The sequence below is a fragment of the Lissotriton vulgaris genome, chromosome 11, assembly GCF_964263255.1.
Source record: "Lissotriton vulgaris chromosome 11, aLisVul1.2, whole genome shotgun sequence".
NCBI classification, from domain to species: domain Eukaryota; kingdom Metazoa; phylum Chordata; class Amphibia; order Caudata; family Salamandridae; genus Lissotriton; species Lissotriton vulgaris.
In genome coordinates, this window is record NC_141699.1 from 371929389 (window position 1) to 371956333 (window position 26945).

At 45.8% G+C, this 26945-nt stretch overlaps 1 protein-coding gene across 1 annotated transcript in view; it reads right to left on the reverse strand.

The window, feature by feature from the left end:
• The window catches only part of SEMA4C (semaphorin 4C), an 88829-nt gene extending 69598 nt beyond the window's left edge, over positions 1 to 19231 (reverse strand). The window contains exon 1 of the mRNA XM_086943355.1: positions 19001 to 19231. The gene's annotated coding sequence lies outside the window, so the exon portion shown is untranslated. The remainder of the gene's footprint in view (positions 1 to 19000) is intronic.
• Positions 19232 to 26945: the final 7714 nt, after the last annotated feature.

Below are 26945 nucleotides of genomic sequence, written 5' to 3' on the forward strand. Positions count from 1 at the left end.
CCAACACAGCAGGGCTACTTCAGCTAGGCATACTTCTGAAACTCATTTGGGAACTGGTGACTGCTGACTGGTATCAGGAATAAGACACATATCCAAGTCATGGCAGTCTAACAGCCACTCCATGGTACTTAAGGATGCCCAGCATTCCATGAACTCACGGTCATCAATAGCAGATGCCCGTCAAGCTTCCTTCTTCTAATGTATCCACCCCTCACTGTAGGAGCTCCCCTATTCTAACTCACCATGGGATAGCTTCATCAGATCTTGAACAACGATTTAACAGCTATCCACCCACCTGACCTCCATTACTAGGTCATGTCTGGGCATCCACTTAATTCCTAAGGTTACCAATCCAAAGCTTGTGTTCACAGAAACCCTGGCACAATGGTTAAGTGCTGGGCATCCACTCAATCGTGGCTCACCCAACCAAGTCTTGCCAACACATCAGATAACCATGCCATGGCTTAGTGTCTAGGATATCCTTGGCTTGCCAGTCCACAATGGAATCACAGATGACCAGACGTGCCAGGTGCCTAGAAAATACCAGACGTAGCGTAGTGTGTCTAAGGGTTAAATCCCAATCTTCACTCACACACTGTAGCTATCCCTCTTTCCTTTAAACCAAAGTGGAACAAACGGTGTTGGGAGGAATAGGGGTCTGTGCTGTAGGATATACACCTCGTATCACTCACTGGAGGGCAGGACCACCGTCCCCATTTGAGCAAGGAGCACTCCACTCCTCAGTGAATGCGTGGCCTCAAATTCTGGCCTGCACACTCAAATCTATTTGAAGAGATAAAAATAGGCGTCTATAGGAGGTTTAAAAATATGCACAAAACCCGGTGCTAATATTGCGATTTTCAAAAACGTTTTTTCCTTGCCAGGGTTTATCCGTTAAGGCAGGGGCCCCTAATCTTTTCTAAAACACATTAACCATTGCAAACACCCACACTCCTAACTAAATCAGGCAAACTCTACCCAAGAAACACCACACCACTCATATTCCTTTCTCAACCACTAATCTTCCTACATGGAACTAAACAGATTGAAAAACACAAAATATACCATCATCACCATCAAAGTGCGCCAGCTGAATCTATCTATCTATCAATCTATTTGTAAAGCGCGCTACTCACCCGTGAGGGTCTCAAGGCGCTGAAGGGAGGAGGGGGGGCCTACTATTGCTCGAATAACCAGGTCTTGAGGTGTTTCCTGAAGGTGAGATGGTGTTGGATCAGTCGTAGGTGTGCCGGGAGGGAGTTCCATGTCTCGGCTGCTAGGTAGGAGAACGATCTTCCTCCGGTGGTGGTTCTGCGAATCCGTGGGACGCTGACGAGGCTGGTGGAGCGGAGCTCGCGTGTGGGAGTGTAGAACGAGAGGCGGCTGTTGAGGTATTCGGGGCCCATGTTGTGGAGCGCTTTGTGTGTGTGGGTGAGCAGCCTGAACGTGATCCTCTTGCTGACGGGGAGCCAGTGCAGGTTTCTCAGGTGGGCGGATATGTGGCTGTGGCGAGGGATGTCGCGGATGAGTCGTGCGGAGGCGTTCTGTATGTGTTGAAGGCGTTTCTGAAGTTTGACTGTGGTTCCGGCGTACAGGGCGTTTCCGTCGTCCAGTCGGCTGGTGACGAGGGCCTTAGTGACCGTCTTGAAACATGAGGATGAGACTGCGTTAACTTGCTTGGTCATCGTGAGGGAGGAGTCCAGGATGAATCCCTGGTTCCGTGCGTGGTCTGTGGGTGTCGGTGCGGTGCCCAGCGTTGTGGGCCACCAGGAGTCGTCCAAGGCAGATGGGCATTGTCCGAGGATGAGGACCTCCGTCTTGTCAAGAGTTGAGCTTCAGACGGCTGTGCTTCATCCATTCTGCGACATCTTTCATTCCGTCCTAGAAGTTGGTTTTGGCGGGGAGTGAATCTTTGATGAGGGAGAGTATCAGTTGGGTGTCGTCGGCGTAGGAGATGATGTTGATGTTGTGTTTGCGCGCGATGGTGGAGAGGGGGCTCATGTAGATATTGAAACGATGTGATCCAGTCCAGGGCCTTTCCTTGGATCCCAGTGTTGTAGAGGCGGGTTATTAGGGTGCAGTGGCAGACAGTGTCAAATGCTGCCGAGAGCGGCTGTCTCTCCGTTGTCCATCAGGGTCCTGATGTCATCAGTGGCTGTGATGAGGGCAGTCTCGGTGCTGTGGTTGGCTCGAAATCCAGACTGGGATGGGTCGAGCAAGTTGTTTTCTTTGAGGAATGCAAACAGCTGTTAATTGACGGTCTTCTCGATGACTTTAGCCGGGAAGGGGAGAAGAGATGGGGCGGAAGTTCTTGAGGTCTTTGGGGTCAGCTGTTGGTTTCATCAGAAGGGCGTTGATTTCTTTGTGTTTCCAGCTTCCCGGGGAGGTGGCTGACGTGAAGGAGCCATTAATGACGTTCCGGAGGTGGGGTGCGATAATGGTGTCGGCTTTGTTGAAGATATGATGAGGGCATGGGTCGGAGGGGGAGCCGGAGTGAATGGTGTTCATGCCGCGGGTGGTGTCTTCAGTGCTGATGGGGGTCCATGTGCTGAGGCTGGTGGTGGGGGTCGTTGGTTTGGTGGCTGGAGGCAGAGTCTGGGGTCCGAAGCTGTCGTGTATATCTGCGATCTTGCGGTGGAAGAATGTGGCGAGGGAGTTGCAGAGGTCTTGCAACGGTGTGATGTCGTCGTTGCTGGCGCTGGGGTTGGAGAGCTCTTTGATGATGCTGAAGAGTTCCTTGCTGTTGTGGGCGTTGTTGTCCAGACGTTCTTTTGGTGGTGCGGATCATCTGGTGGTATTCGCGGGTGGCGCTCGAGGGCTGTCATGTTAGGGGGCTGTCATGTTTTCTGCTGTCCGTTTGTTGCACACCAGGCTTTTTCGAGGGTTCGGCATGATTTCTTTGCGATTTTGAAAACACCGAAGACAGTGCCACAACAAAACACTTTCCAGGAATAGGTGGGTGCATATAAACATACTCATAACTAAAGTCTACGATGACATTACATAAATACATAAGGGTGACTTATAACCTGCAAAATAATAAACGAGTAAAACTAAATATTTTCCCTTCAACCTACAGTCACCCACACTGAATTTTTTGCATACGTCACTGGGTATCTTTTAACCTGTCTTCATACACTCCGGGCACATTTACCACCTGTGCTCATCCACTCAGGGTAACTTTCAAGCTGTGCAATAAACGTCAAAGGGGGCCTTTTAACCCAGAGGTCTTCAAACTTTTGTAGGTTGAGCCCCCCCAGCTCACTTTTTTCTGCTGTTGGGCCCCCCCCAAAACCTGACAGAAATTTCTGGAATCTGGTACACTACATAATTTACCGCCGCGCCAAACCCGGGGCCATATCCAGCATATAATGTCCAACATAATAAGAGTGTTTAGTTAAGTGCAGGTTTGTGAGTGGGTGTGCTGAAATGACAGATTATTACATAGCTCAAACCACCATTTTCCTAGATAAAATGTGCGCAAATTGTTTTTACTAGGATGCTTTGTTTTACACATGACATTGATTGATAACACCACCAACATAAATGTTACGGGTGTGCCCGTTTTTCGTCACAGACGCTCAATCTGTGGATGGATTTTTGAGAATGAGAAGCGAGTTGTCTGAATGCAAGGTGCATTCCAAGACACTTGAAGTAACTCAGAATGTTATTGAGGGCAGAGTAGGGTTTCAAACGTGTTAAACCATGGGCAGTCACAAACTTTCTCTCGGGGGCCAAATTTACCGCGTGGTTTGTGTCCGAGGGCCGCACCGGTGGGGGCAGGGTAAATGGGGGAGTGGGCGGGGCTAGAGAAAACAAAAATACTGAGGTTGAACAGAGGTCCCTGCAGCAGACGCCTTCGTCCACTGAGCCACCAGACCAGGCATACACACATCTCTCTCTCTCTCTCCATCTCTCTCCCTCTGTCTCACTCAGACTGTCTCACTCCCTCTCACTCCCTCTCTCTCCCTCCCTGTCTCACTCACTCTGACTGTCTCACTCCCTCTCTCTCTATGTCTCTCTCTCTCTGTCTGTGTCTCCCTCTCTCTCCGTCTCCCTCTCTCTCCATCTCCCTCTCTCTGTCTCCCTCTCTCTCCTTCCCTATCCCTCTCTGTCTCCCTCTCTCTCCTACCCTCCTCACTCTGTCGCCCTCCCCCTCCCTCCCTCTGTCACCCTCTGTCTCCCTCTCTCTCCCTTTCTCTGTCTCCCTCCCTCTCCTTGTCTCCCTCTGTCTGTCTCCCTTTCCCTGTTTCCCTCCCTCTCCCTCTCTTTGTCTCCCTCTGTCTCCCTCCCTCTCCTTCTCTTTGTCTCCCTCTTTCTGTCTCCCTTTCTCTGTCTCCCTCTCTCGGTCTCCCTTTCCCTCCCTCCCTCGCTCTCCCTCTGTCTGCCTCCCTCTCCCTCCCCCCTTTCCCACCTCCCTCGCTCTCACTCTGTCTGCCTCCCATTCCCTCCCTCCTTTCCTTCCCTCCCTCGCTCTCCCTCTGTCCGCCTTCCTTACCCTCCCTCCCTCGCTCTCCCTCTGTCTGCCTCCCTTTCTCTCCCTCCCTCTCCCTCCCTCTCCCTCCCTCTCCCTCTGTTGCCTCCATTTCCCTCCATCCCTCTCCCTCCCTTTCCCTCCCTCCCTCGCTCTCCCTCTGTCTGCCTCCCTTTCTCTCCCTCCCTCTCCCTCCCTTTCCCTCCCTCCCTCGCTCTCCATTTATTGCCTCCATTTCCCTCCATCCCTCTCCCTCTCCCTCCCTCCCTCGCTCTCCCTCTGTCTGCCTCCCTTTCCCATTCCTCTATTTAAGCACACACAAGCAAGCATTGGCAAACATTTGTTCCAACAGAGACACTTCGGTGAATTGGAAAGCTGAAAGCCTTGCTATATTTAGTACGTAAATATAAGGTAATGTACTTTTAAAATTATAATTTAAGAACGCATTCTTGTTAGCTTCCTTAACGTTTTTAAAAATATATTTGTATATTTATCAAAAGTACACTAAAAAGTACATCTATCATTAAGATATGGGAATTGTTACAGTACTTAGCTGCAACCCTCCAAATAGAGGTGTCCTCAAGGCAGTTAAATACAGCTTTGTTATTGTGCCCATTCAAATGGTGGCCTCTCAGCTGATGCTCCTATTCTGCGGGAGTCAAGCAGCACGGAATGTGTAAATTTGCCCCTAATGCATCTGGACTAGCTTACCTCAACAGTCAGATGTACACCTTGTAGCACTATCATGGACCCTTGACTTGCTTTAGCATTTCTCACTCTTTTAAGATGGGACTTTGCCTGAAAGCGCCTCAAGGTCATCATGATTCGTGTTAGCTATAGCCCAGCTGACCCCTCGTAACTTCTGCCAGAGTGCATGATGGTGGTAGGAGGTAACTGAGCGGGTTCACACATCTGCTGGAGAAACGTCCTCGCAGGCTGCAGAGTGTGAGTTTGAACCCTAGCAGGGCCGGCTGCGCACCGTCCACCCACTGTCAGGAAAATGACTATCATGGAGATGCGGGAATTGTTACAGTACTTAGCCGCAACCCTCCAAATAGAGGTGTCCTCAAGGCAGTTAAATACAGCTTTGTTATTGTGCCCATTCAAATAGTGGCCTCTCAGCTGATGCTCCTATTGTGCGGGAGTCAAGCAGCACGGAATGTGTTAATTCGCCCCTAATGCAACATTAGAACATAGTGCTACATAAAACTATAATAAATAATGCACCACGGAAGCTTTTAAAAACAAATCGATAAAAAACAATGCCACCCCCCCCCCGCCCCCCGCACCCAAGCACTTCACAGGTCTTTAAAAAGACCATTTGTATGTTAATGAGGCTTCTGTATTTCACCTCTGGGGACAGACAATCAGGAATGTGGGTTAAGGGACCATTGGCAAGCGCCACAAATCAATTGCTATAAATGTGTCTTTACGATTTTGTGCTCTTGGTATGGATTCACTTCATTTCAAAGGGGGGCCGGGCTCCGTGTCAACTTCAAATGCTTCATGTTTGCAATTGGCGCTGTTCCCATTTTTTCACGAACCATAATTTGCATTTGGGCTCAGTCACCTAAAGCAGCGCCTCCCACGTCACCATGGCTTCTGTGAATATCATCAGAAACCATCACAGACCTCTTTTCCTAAATTAAATGTCCTCGAAAGGCAGTTTCCGGTTTAGTAGAGGAGACTTCCTGCCTCCTTGCTGAAGCTGAATGAATTAACCCCCTCCTGGGAGGGTAAACATAATAAAAGAATGGGCACTTCGTGCCTCGTCGATTTCCCCTCCCTCCTCCCTCGACTTGCCACAGAGAACAAAGGTGAAATTGGAGAGGAGTTCGCGCCCCCCCAAGGATGGTGTCGCGCCCCCCTAGGGGGGCGCGCCCCACAGTTTGAAGAACTCTGTTTTAACCCATGCCCACCTACTTGTGTGCTACGCAAGACACCAAAGGGTGTCTCAACCTGTACTCAAACACTCAGGTATCCTGCACACTTAACAATAAATGTCATCAGGCATCTTCCAACCTGTGCTTACTCACTCAGGGTATGTAACACACTTCACAATAAAAAGAAAGTCAGTGTTTTTCAAAATCACAATGCAACATACCAGAAGAGGACTATTTTTCAACCTCCAGCTCAGCCCTGATGACACTGGCTAACTGAATGCCAAGGAACCCTCATCACTGTGGCATTCCATGACATCACTAGCGGTCCGGACAGGCAGGACACAACAGTAAGTTTCATTTTTAGTTTGAGCCTACTAGACAAAAACATACAGTGTCAGCTACGAAACTTAGGAGGGCTTACCAAAAACATACAACGGCTGTGAGCCCGCCCATTGGTTGACTTTCCTGTCATTCCCGTGCTCTTGGCTGTTGGCTTGTTTCTTATTCTGTGGGCAGCCTAGTCCATCTTGTGTCTGCCCCTCCCATGGAGTATCGTCCCTCTCCTTGTGTCCTTCCACTGCTCACTTTTGGGAACCTACATTTTTCTTTTGAGTTAATCAATCCACAAGAGTGCATATGTTTTACAGCGGTCTTCCTTGTGTACTTCTCTTGAACAATGCCTCCTCCCACCCTGTTGCTCTCTCATGCTTATTCCACCATCCCGATGTGTGTGCCATTGTCCGCTTCTTCACACTCCTGAGTTCTTTTCACAATTGTATGCTTTTCTCCAGCCTGCACCACCTTCTTCTCTATGTGTCCCACCCATGCTCCATATTGCCCCCTCTTGCCCGTTGCTTCTCCTACTCACCCCGGTCCTTTCTCCCCAGCACAGCTCTAACCCACCCTGCCCTGTGTTGCTTCCCCATCACGCCTGGTTCGCTTATCCATTGCGTCTGACCCCCACACCCTCATCCCGCTGTGTTGCTTTACCCATCATCCTCCATGTTGCTTGCCCCCCATTGATTACAAAATTATGGAAGCTATTTTTTTTATTTTGGCGTCGCATGCATGTGTGGTGTCATACCTAAAAAAATTATGCGACTGCTGTGTCACATCACTTTTTCAAAAAATGTTATTGCCTTTAGCCATGCGGCATTGTGGATGCTGTGCAGCATGGTTAAAAATGATTGGCAAGCCAACAGATCTAGAAGGCGATAACTACTGGATTTGCCAAGGCTTGTTTTTTCCCCTCTTCCTTTCATTTCTCTCTACTCAGAGAGCACCCAAAGAATTACGAGCGGAAATCTTTGGATTAAGCTACAAAACATTTGGGGGTGGGGGCTGTGGTTAACTCAGAGGCATTGAATCCCCAAGAAAGGTCTTCAATACTACCTTCATCAAGATCTTGAAGGTAAAAAAATACATAAATACATAAATAAATAACATGTACTTTTCGAGGAGCAGTTAGGAGCATCAGAAGTGAAAATGCTTCCTCTGTGCACTGATGCAGGGTACCAGATACTAACTAGTACTGCAGTGGCGAGTCAGGACTCCTAGTTTATTTGTAACTACAGCTGTAGATGGTGTGGAATTTAGACAACACAATGTGACCTAAAAGCTAACACAATCAAAAAAGACCAGTGTCTAATAAAAGAGATTGCAGATTCCAAAGACTTCATCCATGGAAATTACTAGGCTGGTCTATAAATGCCTAATAATCAGTGAGAGAGTTAACCCACTAGTTTGTCAAACTGAGGACTCCCACAGTCTACCTAAAGGGGGATATTTTTTGTTTTTATAAATAAAACACTCCCCAACTGATCAATACAGTGGCATGCTTCATCACAGAGTTCTCCACGATACAAAGTGTATCGGGCATGCTTACAACCTTCACCTTTGAGGGAGAACTAAAATGTTGGGAGGAACCGTGAAAGAATACAATTGTCTACACGTAACCCTAGATTTGTATTTTAATATAGGTTAGTGTGGAAAGATTAAAAACTAGAAGTAATGCATTTGTAGGTTTTTATTACTCGAGCATCTATTGCAGTCTACATGTTTCAGTCATCTTTTTCACCAGTTTGTCATGTGGCTTTCTTCAAGACATTAACAGGAACCTGCATTACAGAGAGTCCTTATGTAATGTTTTGCTTCTCAAGCAAACTTTGTACAGTCGCCCTAAGGGGCGAACAAGCGAAAATGATCATAATACGCCGCAGTCCTCCAGAATCTGTATATATGAATGTTTTTGAGTGCTTGGGATGGAATCTGCAGGAAGACCAGTATCTACCAGAAAACATGTTCCAGAAAAATTCTCATACTTTTCCAGCAGATTCTTAATCTTATACAACTTTCAGTACAGCTTAAGAGGAAGAGGATCTGAGATTAGTGCATTCATTATTACACCACAAAATGTTGTAGAGGTGCTCTGCCAAACTGAGTCTCACTGCTTGCATCAGCGTGAAGACAGTAATATTCTGTGAATTAAGAAACAATAACCAAGTTACAGGTTAGAACAGACCATGATCCATTTGGAAATATTTGAGATTACTTTAAAATGTTTCAGCATTGATTGGCTACTTTGGGAAATATATCAGGTATCCTTAAAAACAATTAATAAAAGGAATATACCTATTTAGTGTAAAGGTGGCTTGGAAATACAAATTTAGTAGCAAATGATAAAGCGAACGACGAAGACGCCCGTGTCAAAAGTGGGAGGGGAATAAACTGTGGAGAAGAGAACAGAAAATATTTTCAAATGAGAAGCATCGAGCTGACAAACTTAAGAATCAGAGGTATAATTAAAACCATTGGAAGGTATAAAGCCTGTTGATCTTTCTTCAAGTAGGTCAAGAAATTGGAGCAGGTGCCACATGGCCTAAAGTGTGTCTTTTTAGATGATTCATTCATTGTGAGTTTTTTTATACCCTAGTCAAACAGATTAAAACACACCTTCTCGCTGAAGGGGGTTCTAAAGGAGCTGGAGAAAGCCAAATGGAAGATAAACCTGGAAAATGTTAAAGGAAATTAAGAGTTGAAGAAATCTGTGCTATTGTAGCCTCTTATTGGGAGTGGACTTCAGAACACACTCACCACTGGCTGAAGTCTGAGTGCTTTTCAATGAGGTCAATGTTCTACTAAGTAGACACTGTTTTATGAGCCTTCAGGACTATCGATAGTAGTAAAAGCTGGAGAAATGTCAGCAAAGGATGCTCTTTTTAAAAGCAATAAAGGTAGCTGGTCTACATCTTGCAGAATGAGCAATGATCACTTCTGGCGTTTTTTATTTTCAATTTCCAACAGAAATGTCAGTCTTAGTACAGCTTTTCCATTTGTTGTAGCATCATAAACAACAAAGAAATGAATAAATCTTGTGATCTCTTCACCTAGAAACTTAAAACTCTCTTAAGTTCCTAAAGATGATAACACCCCACCTGAAATTGATGCGATGGTAGATAGATTGGGGGTGTGGATGTTTCTTCAGTAAAATGGAACAAAGACACGACCTATAGAAGAGAAGAGGATGAACACTTTAGATGGCCATGTCAGAATAAGAGGGTGTATATGGAGTTTCCTTGAAATATCTAGCAAATCCAGGACTGTCCTTAACAATGCAATGCCAACTAGAAAAATACTTTTCACGGTTAAAACATGCATCCATTTGGGAAGAAAACTGTTGGATACATGAAGACCCACTACATTGACCTCACATGAAGTCCGGTCAGAACAATAAGAAAGATGCAATAAATTGGTGAAGGCCTATTAAGGGTTAATGTTTTAATTACGAAAATCTTTAGTCCGTTTCAATCCATAATCATATTTACAATTCTTTCGAATTTAAGATCCTGCTAACACGTTTCTTTCCACTGTATAAAAGGCTGGGCTTTCTCAACACAAGATGTGGACCACTTGAATAGGAATAATTTTGTAGGTTCTATTCTGGTAAGTAACTCACAATGCAGGCTATTTGAGAAAAGGAAATGGTGTTACTGGATGCAAAAAAGTTACAAGTTAGAAATATGGGTCACGTAAATTTGTGTTAAGTGAATATTCGGGAGAGGCATTGCAGATTGTGTAAGTAAAGCATCTCAAATAGGAGCTGTGGCTCCCAAGTTTGCAATCTTCCAAACAGAATATCGGTAAAGGAATTGGATTCTATGAAGAACAAAATAAACATCTAAAGTGGTTTACCTTTTTACTCTAGAGTCAAATGACTCTTTCTTAGAGGGAGACCGGAACTAGTCAGAAGCTCACCTTCAAGAAAGACACGTTTATCAGGCTCACTTTCATTGCTGCCCACCCTATGAAGTACTTTAAGTACATCTGGTTCAGAAATAATATGGCAGGCAAAGGCTTGTGATCTAGTCACACTTCTCACTGAGCCCTCCATATCAGTACACTCTCCTTGTGCTTTCTTCCGAGCAGCCTCGCTGATCAAAATAGTCCTCTTACAATGACCTCAACAATGCTGGGCACAAACCACTAGCACCATTGCGTTCGAGACTCCAACCACAGTGCGATTACATTCTGCATTAAAATTAACAAAACAGTAGGACCTGTGGTTGAAGCAACTGACGACACCATAGGGCACCACTTTCGCAGAAGAGAAAGTAGCAGCTCCAGAAAAGCATCAGGCGTTCCTGGCTTCCATTGTAAATTAAAGGCGGACTTACTGACCGCTTTTTTTTTTTAGGCCGTAGCACAGGCATAGATTTGCGGCAGGTGGGGGGGGGGGGGGGGTCACCATTCAGAAGGGTTATCAGGATTATGGTACAGGGACTCTTACTTTGAGGTGTATTGTTTAAAAAAAAATTACATTTGCGGTATCTGGAATCTCTCATTATTATAATCAAGCTAACCGCCTTACAGTCAAAAAGACTTAAGTCAGAATTAGGTTGTTTTTTTTAAAAAAAACAAAATGTGACACTAATATGGATTATTCGTCCTTGCTTAGTTGCTGGCCTTACTTATGGCTTTCATGAAATTTAGTTCCTGGAGTATAGACTCAGTTCTCATGTCAAGACACCGGAGTCATTTGTGTTATATATATTACACCTGGTCACAGGTTTAATTTAATATTTGCAGCTAGTATTTATATGAACAGGAGATGTGCATTAAACAATACAATACTGATTCATTATGCTAGCTGTGACACTTCCGACTACAGCATTGTTATATATTTCTCGATACTCTGTTGAACCAATCAAATCAGCATGGAACTCGCATACATTCTCAGCACCTTCATCTCTGTGGTGGCCTTTCTGGACAGATGAAAAGACGCAGAGATCAGACCCCTCCTAAAGAAACCCTCCTTCGATCCTAGAGAACTCAAACATTATCGACCAATCTCTGCGCACCCTTACACTGCCAAAGTACTTGAGAAGCCCATCAACCAACAGCTCACCAAATACCTGGAACAAAACAACCTGCTTGACGTCTCCCAATCAGGATTCTGAGCCAACCACAGCACAGACAGCACTGATAGCAGCCACAGATTACATCAGAACCCTCCTAAACCACACCAAGACTGCAGCCCTGATCCTCCTCTACCTCAGTTGCATTTGACTCTGTATCCCACCACACCCTCATCAACAGACTCTACAACATTGGCATACAGCAAAATGCCCTCAAGTGGATCGCCTTCTTCCTTACAGGATGTATGCAGAGCATACAGCCGACTCCCTTTACCTCCGACCCCATGATCATCATATGCAGCGTACCCTAAAGATCATCCTCCAGCCCCACACTGCTCAACATCTACATGCTCCCCCCTCACGTGCATCGTCGGATCCCACGGTCTCAACAACATATCCTACACAGACGTCAAACAACTTATCCTCTCGCTCAATGAAGACCCCACCACCACCAGAACTAACTTAACCCCTTCGATGCTCATGACGAGCTCAGCTCGTCATGAGGCACGGTTGAGCTGTGCTGATGACGAGCTGAGCTTGTCATGAACAATGGTAAATCAGGGAATGCAGCACAGGAGGAAAATACCTTTAGCATTGAAGGTGTTAATCAACACTGTGACCAATGTAGCCAACTGGAGGAGACTTAATTGCCTTAAACTGAACTCCAACAAGACTGAAGTACTGATCTTCTGGAGAAACATGTCCATATGAGACTACAGCTGGATGCCCAGATGAACTCTGACCCACACCAACAGAACATACACGCAACCTAGGCATCATCCTCGACAGCAAACTGACCGTGAAGTGACAAGTGAACGCAGCCGCCTTCTCCTGCTCCGCAGAATCTTCAAATGGATATCAGTCAACACCAGAAAGTCACCCATGCCCCTCACCAGCCGCCTGGACTACAACAATGCACTCTACTTTGGCATCTCCACCCAGCTCATCAAGCCTCCAGACCATACAGAACCCTGCAGCCAGAGACATCCTTGGCCTCCCCAAATGGACCCACATCACTCCCTACCTCAGAAACACCACTGGCTTCCCATCCAGAAGAGATGCCAGTTAAAGGTCCTCCCACACGCCTCCAAAGCCCTATATGATCAAGGACCCAATGACATCAATCACCGACTGAACTTCCATCAACCCACCAGGGCTCCACCTCACTAGCCCTCATGCACACCCCCGCATCTGCAGCGGTGGCCGCTCCTTCTCCTAAATCGCCACTAAGACCTGGAACAACCTGCCACTCCATCTTCGAACAGCACCCTCCCTTGCGGACTTCAGAAAGAAACTAAAGACCTGACTTTTGAAGAAACCTTGCACCCCAGCGCCCAGATATCCCCAGGGGAACAGTGCTGCGCTCTACAAATGCTGATTGATTCAACAGGGACTCAGTCTTCTTGGGGCTAATTATTTTTTTTTTTAATACACGTAATTATCATTGATGGCACATGATGTGAATTGATATGTCCAAATACAAATGCATGTATGAGCTGAGAGTGCATTGAAAAGGTAAAAAGTGAGAGCAACATCGGCAATGAGTTGTTACCACCCATTATATTTTCATTTTATGAGCATATTCTTGTAATAGATAAAGAGCATAGAATAACAAAGAATGTTGTACTTTTGCACCCACGAGTATTGGAGTTGATGTTTTAAGCAGAGCGACCATTGCGACTGTCACAACAGATTAATGTGGAGTTGACAATTAATGTCAACAAAAATTCAGGTTCCTCCCTCCTGCATCACCGTGAAGAGCTTAGTTTTCCTTCCATTGATAAACCTGGGCAAATTTAAAATGACATCGCTGTCATTTGCTTAATTTCAGGACTTTCGTTTAAAGATTCTGGAGTCCAATTCTTGAAATGAAGCCACTTTGCATAATTATATGCCATTTACAATTAAAAGAAATCACTGCAAATGCATGGGGAAAACAGCACGCACGGCTTCTGTTCACTGTGCTGTTTCAATGCATCCTTGCACCAAAATTGGCATAAGGATGCAGTTCGCGGTAAAACATAGCGTAAAATTGCAGGTTTGCGTTTTCAAGCAGTTACGAGTAGCTTTGTCATAATTTCACGAAATTACGCTAATTTTGCGACCCCTACCTAGTAAGGATGCACAGGTTACAAGGAACTGCCTCTTGATCTATTTCCTGACATCTGTTGGTCGGTGCCAGAGCGGCTACAAAAGGGTCTCATTTCTGTCTGCTTTTGGGGGATACTTCATAATGAAGACTGCGTGTGAAGCAGCATCAAAGGCTACGCTAATGGGAGCCTGAGTGCGGTATAACTGCAAATTACATAATTGTGATTTGCCTAACGCACATGACTTATTAGGTGAAAACTAGTAGCCATAGAAGTAGAACTTCAAACAGACTTATCAAAGCATAATGTAACATAACCAAGATGGCTGTTAAATGAATGAGGTATCTTAACCAATGATGCAAGCTTTGTGAATTAAAATCAAATTATTTCGATGTCCTGGGAGACTAGAAAACTATTATGGTTGGTTTCCTTTATCATGGGCAAGTAGCAGGTCTGTGTTATTGTGGGAGACACAAAGTATCAAGAGCTGACGGACTGTTTTTGCAAAATGTGAAATAACATTGTCCTAAGTAAAGCTGTTAATTCTGCAGGGATTTCATGTTGCAGTTGTATCAGTAACAATTATCTTACAGCAAGAGATTTTCTCGATGAACCTTCCATGACTATTAGAGGAGAAAACAGGAAGTTAGCTGAAGAAATAACCAGTAAATTGTGGTCTGGTTGGTGAGGGCACAAAAAGGGCTCAATGGCTTTCAAACCCACTAGTCATGGTCATGGTCCGCTGTCTCAGGACATTTAGTCTGCCAAATAAAAGCCCTGCAAAGAGAACAGCATCAACATTATCAATAGGGCTCCCAGTTTTATTTTTTCCCCCTGTATGTATGCATATTTATTTTATGGCCATCTTATTACTATTTGTCCTTGTTTAGTTTGTATTTTAAGAATAAATAGAGTGGTAACATGGTATATTTCCACGTTTATTTAATGGATAAAAACGCAATCATACTTTGATGCCGGTTGCATTTTAGCAGATTAAGCAGCCAATATAGCAAAACATTACACCCACGTGTAAATATTAGCATTAAATACAAATACGTTAACATATGCCTGTGTTTAAGGAAATCTCATCCTGGTTCTTAACTCCCTAAGCGGTCTATTTGCTCAGATATTGGCTCTGAATTCATGAAGGACAGCTTTGAAAGTCACTCACAAGAAGCACTATTTTCTTTTTTTATTTTATTATAAAATACAGACAGAAAACACATTGTTTTAGGTTTTTTATTAATCTGTAAAAACCAAAAACTGGGAGCCTTGATGTAGCCAATATTATCACTGAGTGAGATTGTTTTCAAAACTGGATTAGAAGACCCCCACCAGCAACGCCAACCACCAGACTCCCCACATATGACTTACTACCTTCTTCACAGCTGTGGTTTGCTTGAGATATAAAAAGGTTCAATGTAGGTAGTGGCAGTGAGATGTCCCCTAAAGCAACCTGTGAAGTTCAAGCTCTGCTCCAATTAGTTCAGATAGAACAATCATCATCAACTAACGAGTTCTGAAGGGCATCAACAATGCAAATCCACACGAGGAAGGACTAAAGACTGCACAGCAGTAGCTGAAAAGAAGTGGTCCATCACTACATAACCAGAAATTAAAATGTACGTGATCAGGAGTGGGTGCTTCCCTATACAAATATACATATGTGACGTGTTTTGACCGATCCAAAAAAGCTGAAGCAGTACAAAACCCATCAGCGAACCAATATATACTGTTCTATGAACCAAAACAAAGAAGGTATAGAGCTCCAGGCACCAACATATAATTGAAGACCGCCAAGATGAATGCTTGGTTGAGTATCCAAAAAGACCGGCGTTGACCGGGAAAATCCACTCAGCTGTTTTTGGATGCCAGCCTATGTAGGCTGAATGCTACATGAATACGATTAAAAAGGTGCAAACTTCACATAGCCTAGGCTAGTCAAGCCCTGGGCCTAAATTTTTTTTTTTTTTTTAAAAACACAGATGTTGTCAAATACAGCAAGACACAATAAATATCTTGCAAGTATGTTAGCAATTCCATGTGTATGCAAAACAGCTGATGGCATACAACAGATATCCATTTAAATTCACTCCTCATCCCCCATCGAAAGATTAATGCTACAGTTGCAATGCAACCAGGTTAAGATAGTGTTTTACTCAGACACCCACATCCCTGAAGACTGGCCTAGTATATATCATACCGTCCACCTCTTTGAAGCTCCCTGAAGCCCAAATAGCAGAGGAACACAAAATGGTAATACTGTCTGCAACCCCATAAGATGAAAAACTGTAAACAATATTAAAGAGGACAAGTGCCCACATGCAGTCATCGGGGTGCATCAATCCAAAAGTTGTAACACCGACTATGAGACCATTAAACCCAACCATGTACAACATCATGGTCATCATGAATGTTAGTCGCTTCCTTGTGAGAGAGCTGTGCTTTAGTGTAAAGTGTAGTATTGTAGCCTGGAGACCAGCTCAACTGGCTAACGAAGACTGCCAAGAGGAGGTGAAAACCAAAGCCAGCCTTTTGGTTTCTACCGTGAAGTGCAGGCCTCAGTCTCCTAGTCACAGGTGCCAATGTGGGACAGAAGACAATAGACAGGTGTGAAGCTCGTGACCAACCATCAACAACCAAAGGGAGAAAGATTCCCAGGGATCCAGGAAGGTGAAACCACAACCATCAAAAGTGAGAGCCTGAGACGGTATGAGAAGTGTGACTGTAGCCACAATGTCCGTAGAGGAGTAGGGGCAGAAATACAGACACTCCGAAGTACAGGCATCTACCATATTGGCCAACAGGGGCAGGAAGACTATGACAAGAGGTACACAGGCCTTACTAGACTGGGGATGGGGTCAGACATGCAAGAAATACAGTATCAACCCATGTCAACCTATGAAATGTCATGTGCCCAGCAAATATTATACCACGAAAAACGATATATCTGGTGAAAAATCAATATAGCATAAAGTGGTGCACATAACTTCAGTGTAACACAACACTGATCGGATTGTTGTATGAAGGTAGATTGATAATACAGAATGATTTTAGTAGTAAAGCGTGGGCATGAATAGAACATATGTCACTGGTACAGGGTACGGATAATTGCTGAGGGGGAAATAAGAAAAGAAAACTACGTGTTTGATTTACCAAGGACCGCTAAATAATACCCATCAGACAAACAGGGAGTGGCGCAGACCGGGAGGCCGCAGGCGCGATACGGCATCCATTACCACAAAAGGGAAAAAAACATTTATCAAAATCAGACTAAATTAGTTTTACAGAAACAGCCCCGGGTGCCACTCCTTATCGCCTCGCCATTGTGACTAGCCGCCGCCCCCTGCTGCACACCAGTCCCAGGAGGCAATGACTGGGTTAGCTGAATGTGATCTCAGGGGCAAGACTCGCTCCCCAGGGCGCCAGCTTTGCCATACCTCAGCACTAGCAGCAGCCCACCGCCCCCCAAAATACCTCACAATGGATAGGATTGGTCCCAGGCGTCTTTTTGTTCGTTCGTGTGAACGAACGAAATGCACCTACGAATGCATTTCACAGATGTTATCAGGGGCGATTTCAATTCAAGCATTGCACGACCATCATTTATGTTTCTCTCAATTCCACACTGAAACACCACCGCCCCCGCCCGTTGCTACCATTGGTCTGGCTCGGAGGTGCAAACCACCCACATCAGTGCCAATCGAGCATCAACCCCCCCCCCCCCCCCCCCCACACACACACACACACAAATAAGTGAGGACCATAGGGCATAGAACAGCCCATGGGGGTCACCCCATGTGGAGCACAGACTCAGAAGTGTAAATCGAATGCTCAGACCCCACCCCCATCCCTTTAACAGACACACGTCTCGGGTTGCTTCGATTGGTTTATCTATCTGCGCCCCAGTCCCATCAGCCTGACCAACGCAAGCAGCCTGTACAAACAGCAGAAGTCATCTCTCAGACCAACACTATCTGCTAACAATGCAGGCCTCGGGCTCCTAGCCATGTGCCCCCTCCCCCCGGCAGGGGCCGAGAGCCAAGTATACTGATAAGAGCGAGCCAGAGGCCTCAGTCACACACTCTGGGCTGCCAATGCCGATTAAACCACAGCTCGCTGAGGCACCTCAGATGTGCAACAACACAGCCTGCTGCAGCTATCCAGGGTTTAAGACACACACACACCGCTCTGTTACAGTTCTGGGACGCACACTCAGATGTCAGTGCACTGAAGTGTAGCATTTGTACCATCTCAGTACTTCAATCCACTCAACTCTAACGACGCTCCCCATTCCCCCTCTTGGAGTCTCGCTCCCATTCCAGGAATTGAACCCACGCACATCTTTCCGGAGCTGTAGCACTTTTCACTGGAAGCTGGCAAAAATACACAGATCCGCCAAAGCGCATTAGCAGCTACTTTGCTATTACTGCAGATCTGACCTGCAGACCTCCGACCCCCAATTTCAGTATTGAACTCTCTTTTTTTATGTGAAAGGTTTAATAAAGCTTGAACATGCAGTAGGAACAGGGATACACTGTACACCTCACCATAACCAATACAATCGCAACAACTATGCCATTTCGTTACTTGCACCCCCATGCAAGTCCTACTTTAAGTACCTACCATCTGCCAAAATGGAAATGGCTCACAGCCGCCTCTGCCAATGCACATCGATCATAACTAGTTAGAGTACCCCTAGTATCTCAGGCCTGTGGATAACATCCACAAGCTGCTCAAACCAAGTCTCCCAATTCCTGCCCTGCAGCATCTCACCTGGCCTGCCGACTCTGCCAATGCACCTCCCACTTAATCTGCAGCCACCCACAACACTCCCGTCTTGTGGCTTACACAAGATTCAACGAACGTACACCCATCCTCCCAAATGGCACTGTCTGCCAACCCTCTTAGCCGCGCACACGCCTGGTCTAGTCAAGCTCTGCTCTCTGCATCCACCGCAGTTCAATCAATTCATAAAGTAAGTCCCTGGCAAGAGTCACGGGTCATCGTAAGGACGGAAGCGCAGAAGGTTGAAAAAAAACACACGTAACGGATCAAAATACAACAGGGAGGGTGTGACTCTCCCATTAGCACCCTACATGGGTCGTCCTTCCCCTGTGCACCCCTGCCCAATCATACCTTTTGGAGATGCCCCCAGGTACAGCTGGTGTGTGGCGTGCACTGCCTGCGTGGAGCTCCTTCGCGCGCCGTGTGGACACTCCGCGAGCCGGGCGATGCTCCCTCCTCCCGGGCAGCGGTGATGGCGCCGATCCTCGGTGTTCCTCCAGTCAGGGCGCTGCTCAGCTTCTCGCTATCCGAGCAACTGATCCATGAACCAAGTTCGCTCTCCTCCTCTTCCTCCCTGGGCTCCCAGAGTGGGAGGGTTCAGCTCCAGGCTTGGCTGCCAGCCAGTGGGGGAGGGGGTGGACTGGCACCTCGCCAGGCCGAGAGAGAGAGGGACCTCTCCCTGCAGGAAAGTTGAGATTCCTCCAGTCAAGAAGCTCTCAAAATATAACAAAGCTACGAGCGGAGCCTGCACACAACAGTTGCAGAACCGCAGCTCTTCCAGATAAACACAGAACCTCTCCCGCTGCTGAGCCACCAAAATCTGGAGGCTTCTCAGTCTGCACCTCCCCCACCCCCTTCCCTACCTCTTCTCTACCCCTCCCTTTCCTCGCTGCCTCCCCTACACCACACTGATTTGTGCATTCACTCTTTTCAAGTGGTCTTCCCTCCCCCTTGACGTCAGGGGGGGGGGGGGGAGCAGAGTCGTGTACGGAGTGAGGGCACGGGGAGGGGGCGAGGATGGGATTTACCAGTTGGTGGAGCAGATGAGCTTTAAAGCGCGAGAGGTTGCTCTGTGGAAACAGCAGGCACGCGCGAGCGAACGCACGCAACTGCGTGCACACGTACGCCTGATAAATTCACACGTTGGCAGTGGCACACATACGCACTTTCTCCTATAAATCCACTGTCCACACATTTACCGAGGGACACCTGTGCTGACGTAGTCATGTCAATAGAAGTACTCGGATTACAGGGTGCTGCACACATGCGCTGACACCCCAATTTGGTAAATGCAAGGCTCCAGGTCAGCCGGTCTGGTCGTTTCCGACCAATCCGTGACACGCAGACTTTTCTTGGAACTCCACCTTTACCCTGTCGCAAGACTCTTGTGTTATTCTTACATCATTAGTAATTAGTATATAATTGTTATTTGTGTAGTATTTCACTGTAATATATTTGTGGTATGTAATGCTTCCCTGTCACGGACCTGCTGTTTGTTATTTATAATTAGGACTCCCGGTTTAATGCTATTTATTTTTTAAACAATTCCGTCTGTATATATCCATATTTATTTTTGGGCCTTCTCATTGGTATTTATCCATATTTATTTTGAGTTTTTGAAACATATTAAGTTTTAACTTGTAAATTTCCATTTACATTTAACTGATAAAATCTACACATATACTTCAACGACTTTATTGTCTTAGTACATTACAAATCCAAATATAATAAAAATACACGCAAATGAAAATAAATATTAGCATTATAACACAAACAAATGTTGAGATTTGGAGTTGTTTAAGGAACTCTCATCCTGTCTTTAGACTCTCTAGGCTGTCAATCCTCATAGCTGATGGCCTGGAAATCATGAGTGATAGCATGGAGAGACACTCAAAAGAAGCCAAATTATCTGTAATTTTCCTCTTTAAAAAGTAAATACAGTGTGCCCGGACCGCGTTGGTTTGCATATGATTGGTCTCGGCCCTTTTGCATGCTGTTGCTTTATTGCTGGGACTCTGTAGGCCTTGTCAATCTCAAAGGGTCTGTCGAATTTGAGACCTGTCATTTTCGGAATTAAGATTTCCAGCATTGCTGCGCACGACCCTGCGGCCTGTTCCTCGTCCTCTGGTACTCTCAGGATCCTGATGTTGCCCTTCCTGTTTCTGTCCTCTTGGTCTGCGAACAATCTCTGTAGGTCATTGGTTATTCTGGTGACGTGGTGAATTTCTCGCTCGTTTTTCGTTGTTCTGTCTTCAACGTCACCTATTCTGTTCTCTGCTTCTCCCACTCTATTGACAACTCTGTTTTGCTCCGCCCTTATGGCCGTGAGTGCCAGCTGGACATTGTCCATGGAGATTTTAGTAGCTTTGACTAGATCGTTGGCTTCAGTGATCTTTTTGAGCAGGGTTTCCATTGCTGCTTCGTTCGAGGCGGAGCTTTTAATTTTGATTGGTGATTTCGATATCTCTTTCCTTATTTGTTTGCTGTCGTTGGCTATTTTGTCGTCTCTGCCCGCCATTCTGTCGAAACGTCTCCTTTCTAGGTATATGGATAGCCTGTCTTTCTTCTGTTGATCAGTTTGCTGGCTTGTTTGTAGTGGTTCACTACTTCCTGTGGATGTGGTGTATTTGAGCTTGGGCCCCTCATTGAAAGAGAACCTGCTGGGCCATCTTATTGTTCTTGTTTTACTGGACGCCAGGACTCTGTTTACGTTGCGCGGCAATTGACTTGTGCCGCCTGTGCTTCCGGGTTCCGCGCGGTGTACGGTTGCCTGGTATTTAGGGATTGGTTCCGGTTTGTTTCGCTATCGTTGTGCTACCGTTCTGCTTCTCGTCTTTGCCGTGTCCCTTTGTTCTTCTTGGCCCTAGTGTGCTCCCCTGCCAGAATGTCAGGCTCCTTGTCGTTGTTTTCTGGCTCCTTGTGGTTGCTTTGTAGCTCTGCTGTGTGCTGGTTTAGCTTATGGGCCTTGGCGAGCTTGTTGTCCTTCTCTTTGTGTGCTATGCGCTCCCCAGCCTCTACTGCTTACATCCGCCGATATCCAGGGTTGAAGCGTGCGGTTAGTGCCGTTTCACGTGCTGGCCGTTCCTCAAAGAAGACACACTAGTGAATGAGGGGTGGTGTAGCATAGGCATCACAGTACCGGCCCAACTGGAGCTAAACAACAACCCACTCACATTCGAGGCCCTACAGAGGGCACACAAGCTACATAACAGAGACTTTTACAACTTCCTCAGCATCAAAGCAGCAATCACTAGAACCAACTTATCAAAACAGAGGCCCTCAATAATACAGTACACACAGAACCTAAACAAAGTGGGACACCAAACAGCGAATATTTATAAACGTATCACCCCCGCACCACAACGCTCAACAACAAGACACTAGCATTCTGGGAGGGGGAGTACCAGAAACCACTGAATGAGCCAGCAAGCCAGACTATGGAATTCGGCGTCAAAAAACAAAGTTACACCCCAGCTAGCCTAAACAAAATACTGGCTACTGCATAGACTACACTGGACACCAGCCAAACTAGAGACAGTGGGAGCCAGGGACAGTGACACCTACTGGAACTGCCAAAAGGCGAGGGGGGATCTAGCACACGTTCTATGCGAATACCCCAAGGTTAAGGTCTTTTGGCGCAGGGTACACAAATTCATAGACACACTCACAGGCAGCCAAACCACACGTGGCCTACCAGGCATCACCATGGCCTTCATGGACACATCGCTTGACTCGAAAGAAAACAGTGACCTAGTGGATGTCCTGCTCACAGCTGCCACCAAAACTATCTTGGGTAACTGGAAGGACACTGGGAAAGCCACTTTCAAACGTTGGTTTAACTGGGTAACCTTCCTGCGGGGGGCAGACAACATCACCGCAAACCACCAACCGGCTAACCATACAGCAAGAAAGGGGATGTGGGCAGCCCTAGACGCTCATCTGGAACAATAACCCCCCCTCTTCTTTTTCTCTCTCTTCTTTCTTCTCCACCTAAAACCAAACCGCCAAGTAAATGTTTCAAACTGTATCGTATTGTATATGCAAACATTTTTTTTCAATAAAATACTTTGAAATTAAAAAAAAGCAAAAAGTAAATACAGACAAAAGACACTCTATTTTCCGTCTGTATTTATCTGTAAAAATCAGTAAAATTGGTAAACTGAGAGCCAGATTTATAATATGCTCATGATCTGCACTCTGGAACTTCTCTTTGTGTGGGTGTTCCAGGCAATGGCTCTCTGTGGCAGTTGCTGCGGGTCTCTCACGGAGGAGGTTGCTGTCCTGTGGGCTCTTTTTTATTTGGAGAATTAACCTCATTCTTGAACCAACTTTTTGTGAAGGAAATTTCCTTTCAACATTTGGCGACAAGCTTGGTCTGAAGTTTTCCAATTAGCTCACCGCTGAGTCTCCTGTATTTTTATTTTCAAATAATTTGTATTGAAAACTTTATAAGAAAAGAAGATATAGGCATAGTACAGAGCAGTGAGTAAGAGTTGTGTAATGGGGTATGAGGTTTGAGGTGGGAAGATCATCAAATTATTTGAAGTAATAACATCTTGGGAAGTGATGTTATGTGATACAGCAGAAAAGATCAACAGTGTTAAAGCGTAGCACATTGTGTCTTATATGTTGCAGAAGCAAAAAAGATGATATGGGGGTAAGTTATATTGCTGATCTTTTGTGTAACCCCAGGGTAGTGTCGAGATGTAGTGGAGGAATGAGAAGCTGAAGTGACAGGAAAGAGAGAGAGATAGCCAGAAGAAAATAAAAGAGGGAAGAAGATTGAATAAACAGGAGGGGGGAGGTGAAAAGGAGTGGGTGTTTGGAGAGGGCAGTGTGGGGGAAGATGGGAATTGGAAGGCACCTACCAAGAAGATAAGTTGGAGATGTAAGCATCCAAATTAGACCAGATTTTCTGTTTTTTCTTCAATGTGATTTTTAGGTAGGAGTTTAGTTAGTTGTCCACTTCCCTGGTAAATTAGACCCATTCTCACCATGCATGGACCGAAAGTTTGGTGAGGTCTTTCCACTCGGATAGGATGACTTTAAGACTGGTGGAGACAAGGATATCCCACAGTAAGTGTTCCACTTTGAAATTGAAATTAAAATATTTATAAAGCGCACATTCACCGAGCGGTTTCTTGGCGCTAGGGACACAGACCATAGGACAGTGGGAAGGACGAACTACTAGTGTGGGAAGGCTTGGGCAAAAAGAAATGTTTTCAGAGCTTTCCGAAACTCTGGATAATGGGGGGAGGACCTGAGGAAAGGGGGAAGAGTATTCCAGAAGATAGGTGCGAGCGTGGAGAATTTAACGCCTCCTGACCTCTTCTTCTTGAAGCGAGGGACAACCAAAAGAGATGTGAGGAGGAAAGCAACTCTCTGGTAGGACAGTAGGCCTTGATCTCAGAGGAATAAAGCCAGGGACTGTCCCCGCCCTGGCCTGGAAGGTGATACAACCCATCTTAAACAGGGCACGTTCCCGGATAGGCAACCAGTGCAGAGCTTTGAGCAGCCGGGTGACATGATGAGACTTGGGCAGGTTATAAGCAAGTCGGGCTGCCTGGTTCTGCACCAGTTGGAGTCTCCGAAGGTTGTATGCGGGGACACCGGTATACAAGGCGTTGCCGTAGTCTAAGCGGGAGATCACCATCGCAGACAAAATGAGTTTAAGGGCACAAAAGGAGAAAACACGTGACACCTTTCGAATAGTGCGGAGAGTGAGAAAACACGAGGAAACACCTGAACTAATCTGAGAGTGCAAGGTGAGGTGAGCATTGAGTTTAATCCCTAAGGTTTTAACTGAAAAGGAGGGGGTAGGAGGGGAGCCCAGGGAGGAAGGCCAAAACAAAGAATTCCAGGGATTGGAGGAGCCACCTGTCAAGACCAACTCGGTTTTGTCGGGATTAAGTTTCAGATGGTTGAAGCTCATCCAGTCCCTGATGAAGAGCATAACAGAATGAAAATTATGAATGGATTGTGGAGAGGAGGATAAATTAAAAACCAGTTGAAGATCATCAGCATAGTTGTAGATAGTAACATCCATCTGCTGAAGTGCAAAAATAAGAGGGGAGATGTACAAATTAAACAACAGGGGGGACAAGGAAGATCCTTGTGGGACTCTGCAGTGAACCATTTTGGAGGGAGCAGAGAAATTGGCCAGATGGACGGCCTGAGTACGATCCCTCAAAAAGGATGCCAGCCAAACCAAGGCGGTCCCCCTGATGCCAACCGCCTCAACACGGGAAAGGAGGATGGAATGGTCCACCGTGTCGAAGGCGGCTGACAAATCAAGGAGAACCAGAGCTTGGGGTTGGTTGGTATCCATGCCCTCTCTGAGGTTGTCCATTACAGAGAGGACTACGGACTCCGTGGAGTGCGCCGGGCGAAACCCAGCCTGGCGAGAGGCTAGACAGCCGTTCTCTTCCACAGAAACGCTGAGTGTTCGGGTGATATGACGCTCCAGAATTTTGCCTAGGAGAGGGAGGAGGGAAGTGGGGCAATCGTTTGTGAGTGCGGATGGGTCTGCACCGGATTTTTTTTAAATGGGAATGATGATTGCAGATTTGTGAGACTGAGGGACAATACCTTGGGCAAGGGAGTTGTTAAGAAAAGTGAGCGGAGGGGAGGGACAAGCAAAATAGATTTGTTTTAGAATATGTGCCGGACAGATATCGGATGGGGATTCTGACTTTACCTTTAAGAGAAGGGACAGAAATGATTCTTTAGTCAGAGGGGGGAAGTGGTCAAGATGCATCTGGGGGAAAAAGGGCTGTGGATCCGAGAAAGAGGGAGAAGGAGGGGCAACATTGGACTTGATGGCTATAATTTTCTCTAAAAAATAACTATTGAGTGAGTCACAGAGGGTCTGGGATGGAGAAGGTGTAAGAGTAACTCTATCCGAAAAAGCCAAGTCTTGCACAATAGAGAAGATTTCTCTCTGCTGATTTTCGGCAAGCAAAATTTTGGAGGAGAAGTACTCGGTCTTAGCGAGGAGAATGGACTTCTTGTATTTGTTCAGAAGTGAGGTATATCGAATTTTAAGAGTGGGACAATAGACGCGTCGCCTTTGTCTAGGCTAGAGTCACTGTCAGAGGTGAAGCTGCCCAGAGCAGTTGAGGCTATGTCAGGGGGCCATTTCATATGCAGAATTTGTGAGATCGTTTAGCTGACATCCGGCCAATTTTTTTTTAGAGAAGGTACAATCGAGTAACATATGTTGTAGGTTACCTGACTGTTTTCCGCAGTTTCAACAGATATCAGATTCCCTGAGCCCCAGTTTAAAATGTTTAGCGGTAGTCCAAAGGGCCATATAAGCAGCCGAGAGTCTACATTGTGCTAACAGTCTCCTGTTTGTTTAATCTGCTTTTCTTGCTGCAAGCAGTGCCGGTGCAGTCCCGTAGTCGCAGTCATTCTCAACTCTCTTTCTGCTTTCCTACTGCATGCTGTTGTAACTTGTTTAATTAGGAACACACTGTCGGGTGTGCGTTGGCTGCCAAATTCAAAACCCAGCAAGTAAAGGAGCTTGCAGGCCTAGCCCAGTGTGTGAAGGAGCTCACACGAATCCTGTCGCATAACCTACTCGGCATCGGCAGACGGGTGAGATCGCGTCATCACGTTTGCGACACATCTGCTCGATCTACCTGGATTCATCGAAGACTGCAAGCATCGTCAGTCAGGTGGAACTGGGTCATTACGCTGGCGACACTATCGCAGACCATCTTGGATTGGCCATATACATATACTGCAAGCCAATCGACTGCCAAAATACACGTCAAAACGCATTTGTGATGCCACAACTGCCATTTTTATTGCTGTCAGAGGTTTCCTCCCAGCCTGCACTCTCGGTGACAGGCACACCTGGTATTCTTCCCTAAAGTACAGATTTAATTTATGTTTTAAACTGGCATAAAGACTTTGTGGAATTTCTACTTTAGCAAGACGGATTTTAAGTGCCATACATGCTATGGGGAATATCTTTATTGTAGCCAGCTGGATTGCTTGAATTATTTAATTCCATTGACAAATACCTTTCCAATTTTATTATCATATCGTTTTGCTTCTGGAAAACCTATTTGTTGTGAAAGGTTTTATTGAAAATTTCAGGGAAACAAATATTTAAGAACTTGCTTATTTTCCAGTGCATCCCTTGTCACTCATCATGGCTGCAAATCAGTATTTGATTCACATTCCAGCCTTTATACTATTTCCAGGAAAGCCTCCAATGAAATCGAAAAACTGGTTATGCTACTTTAAAAACTACTTAGCAGTAGATGCAACCAAATTTGAACCTACC